A 12823-nucleotide genomic window follows, 5' to 3' on the forward strand; every position below is an offset into this window, starting at 1 on the left:
CCAGCAATCACTTAATCAGCAACCAAGGCCTTTTTAATCATATTCTGTTGATACACTTCTTTACCTTTGTACTCTATCTTCTCTATGGTACGAGACTTTTGTTTTTTCCTTAACATATATGCTAACCATCTACCTGGTTATTTGCATTGCAAAAAGTATTGTGTTTAGCATATAGCAAGTTAGTTGCTGCCTGGTCTGACATCAACATGTTAAATTGCCCTCGCAGTAAAGTAATTACTTCTTTGTCTTCTTATCATCTGGGTTAGATATTAGCGCCTGCTCTTTCTTTTTTATCTCCTCTTCTAGTTCCCTCCATTTTTTCCCCTGTCTACATCTGTGTAGGTTATTCAAATTTATTAGAACACCTCTCATATATGCTTTACTTGCATCCCAAACCATTTCCATGGGTGTTCCCTTATGCATGTTAAAAACAAAATATTCTTTCAATAGTTTTTTACATTCTATCACATTTCCCTCATATCTAAATAAATTTTCATTTAACCTCCATGACCTCCTAGACCCCTCTCCATATTCCAGTTCTATCCACACCGGATTATGATCTGTTAGAGTTCTTGGGCATATCTTCGTCTTCTTCACCCTGGAAAGAAAGTCATTTGTAATTAATATAAAGTCAATTCTAGAAAAAGATTGGTGCCTATCTGAAAAAAAATGTAAAGTCTTGTTCTTTAACGTTCCTTCACACCAAATATCTCTCAATTCCATATCATTCATCATGTCGAAAAAAGATTTAGGCAATCTTGTTCGTATTTGAGTATTTTGCAAAAGTCCCTTCTTGTCTTTCATAGTATCCAATACTCCGTTCCAGTCACCCAATAATACACATGATCTATAATCCCACTGTATTGATTTAGTATGCAGCAACTTGTAAAATTTTTCTTGTTGTTGATTGGGAACATATACTCCTGTTAAGAGTATTTTTTTTCCTTCTATTAACAATTCAATTGCAATATATCTTCCTTGAGGATCTGCTTCAATTAATTTAGCCTTTAAGGCTTTCCTTAAATATATAGCTATGCCATTTTTCTTTTCCAGAGCAGATGCCACAAAGTGTATTCCCAGTCTTGCATTTATCAAATATTTCTGGTCATTTGTTCCAATATGTGTTTCTTGCAAACAAATTACATCATTTTTGAATTGTTTCAAATAGTGAATTTCCCCCCCTTTTTTGTGGTGAATTTAAGCTATTAACGTTCCAGGTTAAAAATTTAATTGTCATCTTTAGCCCCCTGAAGCTTTTTAAGAGCTGCCTGGAAATCCTGCTGGAATTTCTTCTTCAGTCTGGTTCCCCCCACAGCTTCTGTATTTGTATTTATAGTTTCTTGGGTTGTTGTGTGAGCTTGTTGCATCTTTAATTCTTGTTCTTTACATTTAGTTACCGCTCAAGTTTGTCTTTGTTCCATAACTCCTTCTGCCTCCTCAAATAATTCCAAGGCTTGAACAGCACCCGAAAGTTGCATTAAATCTTCTTGTGTACTCAGGGCACTTCCTTGGGCTTGTACCTGGGTAGCTTTCTTTCTAGCCTCCCCTGCTTCTTTCCTTCTTCTGGCTCCTGAAGATGGTGGGTATCCAGCCTTTAATACCTTAATGTAAAAATCTCTTGCCTTCCAAACTGAATTAAGACGATATCTTTCTCCTAAATATTTCACCACCAATCCGTCTGAAACCACCCATCTATACTGTATCTGGCGATTTCTAAGTTCATCAACTAGGAATGCATAGTCCTTTCTGGATCTCAACATTTTAGGGGAAATTTCCTTCAGTACTGCCACCTCCTGTCCTGTCACCTGTAGCTTGTTTTTAAAAGTCGTTTGTAATATTCCATTCCTTGTTTTCCTGGTAACAAAATAGATTACAATATCTCTTGGTAGTTGTCTCTGTCTAGCAATCCATGAGTTAACACGATAGATTTTGTCAATCTGCCAATCATATTTTGCCTTTCGTTCGCCAATTAGCTGAGCAAAAGCTTCTGCAAAAATCTCTTTCAGATTTTCTTGGTTATTTTCTTTCAGGCCTTTTATTCTCAAAGCAAATTCCATCGCTCTATACTGTATCATTGTAACTTCTGCCTCTATCTTATCAATCTTGATTTGAGCCTCATCAACTTTGTTCTCCAAGTTCACATTAGACTGATTAATTTCTTCCATCCTATCCTGCAGCGATGTTACATAACCAAGCAAGCCCTTAAATGCATCCATAATATGCTCTCTTATTTGTTGATTGCGGATTTGGATTAAATCCTTAATTTCAGACATTTTGTCAGACACATCTTTAAAAGCAGTTGTAATTTTTTCTTGCAAAACAGAGGCTTGTGCCTTTAAAGCGCTTTGGAGGGCTTCAAGTGTCAGTATTTGTGTATCCGCTGGGGGTAAGAAAGACTGCAGTTTGGATGGCTGAGCTGGGGAACTTCCAGGGCTCTTGAGAGTACCAATTTTTGTTTGCTTTGAAGCCATTTCCAAATATTCAAATCACACTTTCCAGCAGCCAAATTATTGAGTCCAAAAAGTCCACTTAATCCCCAAATCTTTTTAAATCTTATAGTTTATTACTAAACCAATGCTGGTTTCTTTAATATTGAGTTCTTTGTTCTTTTAAAGTTAAGTCCATTGATTAGAACAAGGTTAAGGACGTTAACAAGCACTTAATAAGTACTTTTCTTTTCATTTTCACTTTCACCACACCCTTTAACTTTCAGGCGCCATCTTCATTTCCCTTTTGTTCCCCTCATTCTTTACAGAAGGAAGTAATACTGCATCAGAGTTAAAGTTTGTACTTGCAATTATAAACACTCCTGTCTTTGCTCTGCCTGCTTCTTATTCAAATGTAGATTAAAGTGTCGTTTGAGGGATGGTCACAGCATTTTGTTCTGCTACAGCAGAAACGTCCAGGATGCGGAGCTCTATCGGGCTGTTGGGGAGCTCTCACCCTTTGAGCCCCAGAATTGCTCCTGGGGGTCTAGGAGAACTCTACCTTTGCCCAGCTGCTCACGTCCCTCTCTTTTCCTGAGGGGAAAGTTTTCAAGTTGCTAGACAGCTGATTTACGCTGTTCTAGCAGCTTATACGCGATCATGGGGCTGGCGTTCCAACAGGAGCATCTTTCAACACCTACGGTGCCACCGGAAGTTCTGAAGGCCTTCAACCATTAGGATTTACAATGTGACTTGGACAGCCTTCTGTAAATGGTGCTCCAAGGAGCACATTGACCCCATTTTGGTGTCGATTCTGCAAATCCTGGATTTTCTGCAGGGAGGGCGGCTGCTTTGTCCGCAGTATTGGCACGTGATGACCAGCAATCACTTAATCAGCAACCAAGGATGCGTAGTTTCCTAAAGGGAACTACAAACTTGAAGCCCCCAGTGGTACATCGGTAGCCCACCTGGGACCTTCCACAGTACTATTGGTGCTCTCTTTTACACTGTTCGAGCCATTGAGGACCACTAAGCTCCTGCTTCTGACATTTAAGAGTGCCTTCCTTGTAGCCATTACATCGGCTAGGATTTCAGAATTGGTAGCTTTATCAGTAAGAGAGGACTTATGCATTTTCCACCCCGACAGAGTCATTCTGTGGCTGGACCCATCTTTCATCACCAAGTAAATTCCTGGTTTCACAGGGCATGGTTACCAAACTTTTGCCCGGGACCCCGTCACCCCCGGGAATGGCATTGGCATACTTTGGGTGTCAGAAAGGCACTCTGCACTCTATATAAAATGGACTGCTTCATTCTGACGGACAGAATCCCTGTTCATCTCCTTCCAACCGGCGTCTATGGAAAGAAAGGTGACTCCATCCACCATAGGGTGCTGGTTGAAGGCATGCACTGAACTGGCCTATGAACATCAGGCCAGACTGGTCGCAGGCCACATAACAGTGCACTCCACCAGAAGCGCCACCACCACGGCCACCTGGGCAATGCAAGAATCTATTGAGGAGATCTGTAGGGTGGTGACTTGGGCATTTCCGTCACCCTTTGTCAGGAATTACAAATTGGACAAGTTCACCTCTGCTGAGGCGTCATTTTGGAAATGAGTCCTACAAGGGGTTCACTCTAGCCTAGAGACCCTGGACCAGTGGTGGGTTGCAGGTGGTACGCCCTGGCGTACAGGAGTCTGCCCGGAGCACCAGGTACCGTTCCAGTATGGTGCTCCTGAGGGCCCACCCACCTGCCCAAGCTCCTTACCGTGTTTTAAAGCTTTTGGTGCTTCTGTGCACGTTCATGGCACATACAGTGCTTGTGCAATGCTCCGTCGAGCAGCTGGAGTGTCACGGAGACTTGTGGAAGTGTTATTTGCAGCTACAACACATGCGCGCACCGTGCATCCATGTGGGCGACGCTGGGCCCGTTCCAACCATACTGGTTGGAACGAGATCTGGAGCCCACCAACTGCCCTGGACCAGCCTGTTTCCTACCCGTGAGACATTAAACTTGGGTATGTCCCATACTTGGATTCTCCAAGCAGCGCACAAGAGAAGGAATGTTGGTCTTACCAACACCACCCTGGGTCCAGTGTCCAGGAGTAATCAGAATACATTGAGCATACCATGTCTTCAGCGGGACCATACTCTCGTTAAAAAACTGGACTCAGTAGAGCAGAGGAAGCATGACCGAAACTTTTACAACTCAGATAGACAGAAGTTAACCCATGTTTGGATTCTCCCGCAATGCCCAGAGAAAGACTGTTCAGGTAAGATCAATGTTCCATTTCATTCCTTCCTTCCTCCTGCCCCCTTTTCCTTTTTCATCTTTCTTCCTTACTTCCTTCCCATGGCATTTCTCATTAGGTTAAATATAAGCCCCTCTTCCCCATCATCTACTCCTCCTTTCGTGCTGCTAATCTGCCTGCGTATTCTGACACACACAGCTTTGAGAGATTGAATCTGTGCTATTGATAGATGAAATTTGGGATTACATGGTTTTGAATATTTTGATGACATATTTGTCTGAAAAGTGTTTTAGAGGACAGCCTAATATAAATACACAGAAATGCTTCTAATGACCATCATTTGTCTAATCTCCTGTTTGAAAGGAAAGCATTCACATATCTTTTGCATTTGTATGTGCAGGCAAGCTTTTCAATAAATGCTTCTTCCTAGAGAGCAGAGTTAACTATTCCTTCCTCCTTCTCATTCCCATCTCCATCCTTCCTTCTTTTCTTCCTTCCTCTGCGCCCAGGAAGGGATGAGGGGAGGGGAAGATGTTGCCAGTACTGCCAGTGTCTGTACTGTCAGTGCTATGACTTTCCCATGCATTTGTAGGGACAATCCCAGTGAAAGGGGAGTCTTGTGGGCTGCGAGATTGGGCCGGTAAGTGGACCATGGAGGCAACGGAGGTTCTGCTGCTGGACATGGCACTGCTGTTTTACTACAACTTCATGGTGGACATCCAGCAGAGGACATGATCAGCCTTAGATTTGACCCATGGGGCCACCATGGAGACAATGAGGGTCTGCCCTTGCTGCTCAGCCCTGCTCCCTAGGTCCATAATGGCGAACCCATGGCACACGTGCCAAAGTTAGCATGCAGAGCCCTCTATGTGGGCATGGTGCAGTGGCTCTGTCCCGCCAGCTGGTGCGCTGAAACCCAGAAGAGAGCACCTGGCCGGTGAGCATGTGCACCGGACCAGCTGTCAGTCATGCATGCATGTGGTAGAACCTGGAAGAGCAGCTGGCTGCCACGCCATGTCCACAGAGGGCTCTGTGTGCCACCTCTGGCTCATGCCATAGGTTCACCACCACGGACCTAGGAAGCAGGGCTGAGCAGCAAGGGCACGTGCACACATGCACTCCAGTTTTGGCACTCACTAACCATAAGTGCATGCACAGGAGGCAGTGAGCGTATGGGGGCCGGCATCCCTCGCAACTGTCTTGCTCCTCAGAATGATCGCATTCTGAGCATTTCCATTTTACCTGGGATGCCAGGTCTGCATGCTCACTGCCTCCTGTGTGTGCACCCAAGCAACAGGGGCGGTGGGGGCTGGTCTCTCACTGTCTCTAGGGTGGCCCCGCAGGTCACATTATGGACCGGAATCTGGCCCATGGGCCTTGAGTTTAACATGTCTGATCTAGACACTGGGGGGAGGGCATACCTCTGGGATGTGAGCACAGCAAGGCAGCAGAGCCTTATTTGCCAAATGGCCTGGAGATGAAGGAGGCAGCAACCCAGCAAAGAACGCAGGATAGCAGTGTGCTTCATCAGAACCTAGATTTTGTGCCAACAATGAGTGAAACATCACAATAAATATTAGCTGGGGTTGGCAAGGTTAGATTGTGGCAGTAGAGTGCAGGGCAACTAAGGGCAGGGATGGGACGGAAATAGGAAATGGGTGGGGAAATTGAAGCACATGCTGCAATTGTGAATTTTTATTCTGTGACCACAGAGTTGCTGGAATAACTGTAATTTCAAGGATCAATCATAACCACCATTTGTTCAGCACCATCATAATTTTGAACAATCACTGAATAAATGATCATTAAGCAAGGACTATCTGTACTGTAAAGCAGAAAATATTTTTGTAACAGTTCAAATATTGCTATTGAAAACTTGCTATTGACAACAGGCTTCCAGAAACTCTTAATAAAAAAGAGTCTGTCTATTTTTTTTCATCTTACAAAATGAAAGATAATAAATGGTCTTTATAACATGAGTTTGTATAGTTATTTCCAGAGTATTTTAATCTCATTTCATACTATTAAATTGTTTTTTGAAAAAGCCTACTGTAGCCAAGATAATCTTGTAATAAAGTCTGGAGTTACAATCAAATAAGATGTGAATTTCATTATGTCAAAATCTGTACAAAATCCACAATTTGTGGCAACCTTTATTATATAATTTCCATGAGTTGGTTAAACTATTGGCTAAAAATGAGCAGGGATAGAACCAACATCAAATGGAAATAATGGAGTATGTTATGCCAACCCAGACCAAATTACAATTGTCTAGGAAAGCAACGTGGTGGGACATGGTGACTCAGTGGCTAAGACACTGAGCTTGTTGATCAGAAAGGTCAGCAGTTCGGCGGTTCGAATCACTAGCATTGTGTAACAGAGTGAGCTCTTGTTACTTGTCCCAGCTTCTGTCAACCTAGCAATTCGAAAGCACATAAAAAATGCAAGTAGAAAAATAGGGACAACATTTGGTGGGAAGGTAACAGTGTTCCATGCGCCTGACAGCTCCATGAATAGAAGGTTTATGATTTTTACTGAAAAAGGGGTGTCTATATTGATCACCGATTTTTTTTAATGTTAGAAATGCTTATTTGTACATTTTGAGTTGTTTGTTGATTATTTTCACTTTAACCGAGGCAAGTAAACAAGTGAGATGGGCAAATTTTCATTTTTCATTTAGTTGTATAATTATTCTGCACGCTAACAGTTGCCCAGTAATAGTGTACACATAGATATTTTCCTAAGAAAGCCAAAACCTCACTTTTACTTTCTTAAATATTGAGGTTTGAGGTTTATTAACATTTTGAATTGGATTGGTTTAGATTGATTGGATTGACCGAGAGCAGTGTAGTTTATAATATAACATAACAGCAGAGTTGGAAGGGACTTGGAGGTCTTCTAATTCAACTGTTTGCTTAGGCAGGAAACCCTACACCACTTCAGACAAATGATTATCCAACATCTTCTTAAAAACGTCCAGTGTTGAAGCATTCACAACTTCTAGAGGCAAGTTGTTCCACTGATTAATTGTCCTGTCAGGAAATTTCTCCTTAGTTCTAAATTGCTTCTCTCCTTGATTAGTTTCCACCCATTGCTTCTTGTCCTACCCTCAGGTGCTTTGGAGAATAGCTTCGCTCCCTCTTCTTTGTGGCAGCCCCTAAGATATCGGAACACTACTATTATGTCTCTCCATGTCCTTCTTTTTATTAAAGTAGACATACCCAGTTCCTGCAACTGTTCTTCATATGTTTTAGCCTCTAATCCCCTAATCATCTTTGTTGCTCTTCTTTGCACTCTTTCTAGACTCTCCACATCTTTTTACATCGTGTTGACCAAAACTGAATGTAGTATTCCAAGTGTGGCCTTACCAAGGCATTATAAGTGGTACTAACACTTCACATGACCTTGATTCTATCCCTGTTAATGCAGCCAAGAACTGTGTTGGCTTTTTTGGCAGCTGTTGCACATTATGGGCTCATATTTAAATGGTTGTCCACTAGGATTCCAAGATCCCTCTCTCAGTTACTACTATTGAGCAAGGTACCACATATACTGTACCTGTACATTTCGTTTTCTTGCCTAAATGTAGAACTTTACTCTTTTCATCATTGAATTTCATTTTATTAGATAGTGCCCAATGTCCAGGTTTGCCAAGATCCTTCTGTATCTTAAGCCAATCTGCAAATTTGATGAGTTCCCCATCTATCCACTCATTCAAGTCATTGATGAAGATGTGGAAGAGTACTGGGCCTAAAAGAGAGCCCTGGGGTATTCCACTGCATACTTCCTTCCATGTAGATGCAGTTCCATTGTGGATTACACGTTAAGTGCGGTTGGTCAGCCAGTTACGAATCCATCTGGTGGTGATGCTGTCTAACGCACATTTTTCTACTTTATATAGTACTAAGTTATTGTCTACTTTAACAAATGCCTTACTGAAGTCCAAGTAAATTATATCGACAGTATTCCTTTGGTCCTCTAATTTTGTCATTTTGTCAAAGAATGCAATAAGATTAGTCTGGCAGGATTTGTTTTTGACAAATCCATGTTGGCTTTTGATTATTACTTTGCTTGCTTCTAGGTGTTCGCTGATTTGTTGCTTGATTATCTTTCCCTGGAATCTTCCCTGGTATTGATGTCGGGCTGATAGGTCTGTAGTTTCCTGGATCTATTCGTTTTCTTTTTTTGGAAGATGGGAACTATATCAGTTCTTTTTTCAGTCCTTTGGCAGTTCCCTGGTGCTCCAGGATTTTTGAAAGATATAGTTCAGTGGTTCTGAGATCTCATCTGCCAGTTCCTTCAGAATTGTTCAATAATAAAATTAATCCTTCAAAATACAACTTGCCTAATAATTGTACACACAATGTAGAGTCCAACACTGGACTAATCTGTTACCAGAAGTCCACCAGGAACCAGACTGAACTGCCTACCAGTAGGAAACTTCTGAAGTCCCAATTTCCTCTGGGAAACTCCTGAAGTTCCTTCAAAAAGTTAACATATGTCTGTGTTCCAATTTCAATGGAAATACTAGGTCTAATAACTAGACAAGATGCTACCTCAAAATTACAGGGTTCTATCTGACATTTTTGTTGAAAATGAGTTAAGAGTGTGACAAGGTTCTATAAACCTATATTTTTAACAACTTATTTTGTTAACTACAAGTTCTATTTGCAGCAGGTAATTGTTATGCTTGGCTGCTTCCATGTAATGGAGCAAGGATGGAGACTGCAGCGCTTAGCTTTGCCTCTGTTTCTGGATATGTGAATACTGAAATGTCTCTTTTCCACGATATAGAAGCAAGTTCAGACCTTTATGAACCGAATGCATCCGATTATGTTCCAGAAACTGAAGATGACCAATTGGATATGGAACTTTTAATTGAAAATGAGTGAGTATTCTGTGCTTTAAGTCTATCCCATTCACTAACGCTATTGCAATGCAGGCCCAGAACCCTGCATTTTGATCCTAGTAATAATTGTGGCTATGACTCACACTCGAATATACACCTTGCAGGGCACTGCAGTTAGAAGCAGGGACGTGCAGTCAGGGAAAGCAGCGGAGGCGGGGCCTCACCAGTGTCATGATGAAAAGAAAAGGAAAATTAAAAGGAAAAAGGCTAAGGTAGTTGCTGCCAGAGTCACAGTAGATGACTTTGCTTAGTGCTAACTGCAGGAGGAGGCGAGATAACCACGTGCCTCCTTTGCATAAGGAATTTTTCACCTTTTAACCCTTGCTCAGAGTTAAGCAAGGGTTAAAAGGTGAAAATTCCTTATGCAAAGGAGGCAGTGGTTCTCTCACCTCCTTCTCTGGCAGCAGCAGGTCTTGCCTTTTTATTTTTACATTTTCATCATGGCGGGCGGACAACAGGAGAGTTGAAATCCTCTGTGACACAGCTGGAAAAGGTATGTGGGTCGGACGGAGGGAGGGGGGAATTCAAAATTATTGTAATTTAATTTGTAATTTTTTATTGTGAGTAATTTTTGTGGGTCTGTGTGTGTGTGCGTGCATGTTTCTTTCTTCACTTCACTCAAACAAACTCTCTCTCAATTTGTTTGAGAAGAGAGGGGCAGCCCTCTTCCCCCCACTGGGAGCCCTGTCCTGCTCCCCTCTCCCTTTCCTCCTCCTCCTCTCCCCTTTCTTTGCCGGCTGCTGCCTCGCCCCCCCCTGCCTCCTCCGTCCCCACCGCTGTGTCCAACAGGCATCTCATGTTTATGTCCACCATAAACAAGAGACGCCTGTCGGACACAGCGGCAGGATGGAGGAGGCCAAGGGGGGGGCGAGGTGGCGGAGCACCTTCATGTTCATACCCTTCAGGGCTTTTCCCGCCTCCAGGACATTTCTGAACTGCATGAAGGCAAAGCCCCGGAGCTTCCCATCGGGCTTCCTGGGCAGGGAGGCTTCCAGGACTGTCCCAAAGGCAGCGAAGGCGCTCTTCAGCTCCTCTTCCGTGCACTTGAAGCTGAGGTTGCAGGCGCCGTAACAGCCATCAGTCAGGCCTTCTTGGGGAGCCCCCTGGTTTTGGGGGGCTCTGGCGCTTCCCAGGGGGCCTCTTCGCCGCCACCACCTTCTCCTGCTGCCCTCCGCTTCTTCTTGGGCCGCGCCAGTGCCAGGCTGACCTGGCGGCTGCCGAAGATGCGGATCTTGCTCAGGGCCCGCTGCATGTCCTCCGGCAGGGAGAAGCTGACGAAGCCCAGCCCGGTACATGTCTCTCCGCCGGGCACCGTAACAGCCACCGCCTGCGGCACCAGCCCCGCCTGCCCGAACTCCCGCTCCAGGTCGGTGCACGTCTCTCCGCCGGGCGCTGTAACGGCCACCGCCCACCGCTTCGGCCCTGCCTCCTCCGTCCCCGCTGCTGTGTTCGACAGGCATCTTGCATTTATGGCGGATATAAACGCGAGATGCCTGTTGGTCACAGCAGCGGGGATGTTGCTTCTCGCCGCTGCCGTGCTCTTACCTCACCAACCATAATCCTCATTGCACATCACTGGTTAGACGTGTGTTATCTATGTATATAAGAATGGCTGTATGTATGTATATATGTATGTTCCAGAATATTAGCTTAAGCAAACATAAGCTTTAGTGAGGAAGATGTGGAGGAGGGAGTTTGCCAGAACAGAGGCCTAGGCCTTAAAGGCCCACCATGTGAGGGAGACCAAGGCCTTAAAGGGGCACTGTGTGAAAAACTTTTCTTCTTAGTAATGCCACTTTGAATGGATAGCCCCCATATAAGAAATGTAAATAAAGGTTTCTACATTTTGTTTGGTGTTAATAATTTCAAAAATGCAATAGTAAGATGGTGTGATTTAAGTTGACTTTAATAAGTAAATATTTCATTTTGTTCTGGGCAGGAAATGGATGATGTTGCCAATCCTCCTACGTCTATTGAGAATCAAGTAAACACTGACATACCAGTAGTAACATCAAAAAACTTACAAGGAAGAGACAGATGACCCAAAATTTGGGCAGCCAATATTAGGGAAACAAAGTGTCAGAGAGGGAAATACCATGTAAGCAGATGTGGGAAAACTATATCTGCTAAAAAAATTAAGTCACGGAAGACTGTATGCAAAGTTGCAAATTTGCTTGCTTCACAACAGTGATGACCGAGGAACATGAAGCAATATTTAGAGCATACAATGCTATGAGCCTTAATGAAAAGTTACATTACATTGGCAAATCTATGTGCAGGTAATCAGTGCCTCATCCCGCATCACAAACAAAACCTTCTAGGTGCAAATTCAGTTTCCTTCTACCATATGTACATAGGAAATGCAGCAATTTGTGTTGGCAAGGATTTTTATCTAGGAACACTGGCAATCAGTCAAAAGCCAGTGTACAATTACCATAGCCAGAAAGATTTAACTACCAGGAATGTGGTGGCTCAATGGCTAAGATGCTAAGCTTGTCAATCGGAAGGTTGGCAGTTCAGTGGTTTGAATCCCTAGCACCGTGTAACAGAGTAAGCTCCCATTACTTGTCCCAGCTTCTGCCAACCTAGCAGTTCGAAAGCATGTTAAAATGCAAGTAGAAAAATAGGGACCACCTTTGCTGGAAGGAAACAGTGTTCCGTGAGCCTTCGGCTTTTAGTCATGCTGGCTACAAGACCATGGAAAAGCTGGCTCTTCGGCTTTGAAATGGAGATGAGCACCACCCCCTAGAGTCGGGAACAATTAGCACATATGTGTGAGGGGAACCTCTACCTTACCTACAGATAAGAGGGGGAGGCACTCCCATAGCAATTCTTTGCTACAGCCAGACAAATATTAATTGACCATATTAATTCATTTCCAAGGGTAGAGTCACATTATTGTCGTGCTAGAAATAAAAAAGAGTATCTTGAATCTTCACTGAATGTAAGCATCATGTACGAGCTGTATAAAGAAAAAAGCAGCAAAATGGGAATTGAAACAGGCAAACTCTGTTACTACCAAACTGTAATCAACAATGAATTTAACCTGACATTCCTCATATCCAAAAAGGATCGCTGTGACCTTTGTGAGGAATATAGAATTGCCTCTTCAATTGGGCAGGTACCATGTTTTGCCAAAAATAAGACAGGGTCTTATTTTCTTTTGATGCCTGAAATAAGCGCTTGGCCATATTTTCGGGAAAGCCTTATTATTTTTAAAGTGAAGGAGGAAGC

General features: G+C 43.2%; 1 protein-coding gene across 3 annotated transcripts in view; it reads right to left on the minus strand.

The window, feature by feature from the left end:
- The window catches only part of LARS2 (leucyl-tRNA synthetase 2, mitochondrial), a 144931-nt gene that overhangs the window by 20566 nt on the left and 111542 nt on the right, over nt 1–12823 (minus strand). The window lies entirely within an intron of this gene.

Source organism: Thamnophis elegans, chromosome Z (genome assembly GCF_009769535.1).
Source record: "Thamnophis elegans isolate rThaEle1 chromosome Z, rThaEle1.pri, whole genome shotgun sequence".
Classification (NCBI taxonomy): Eukaryota; Metazoa; Chordata; class Lepidosauria; order Squamata; family Colubridae; genus Thamnophis; species Thamnophis elegans.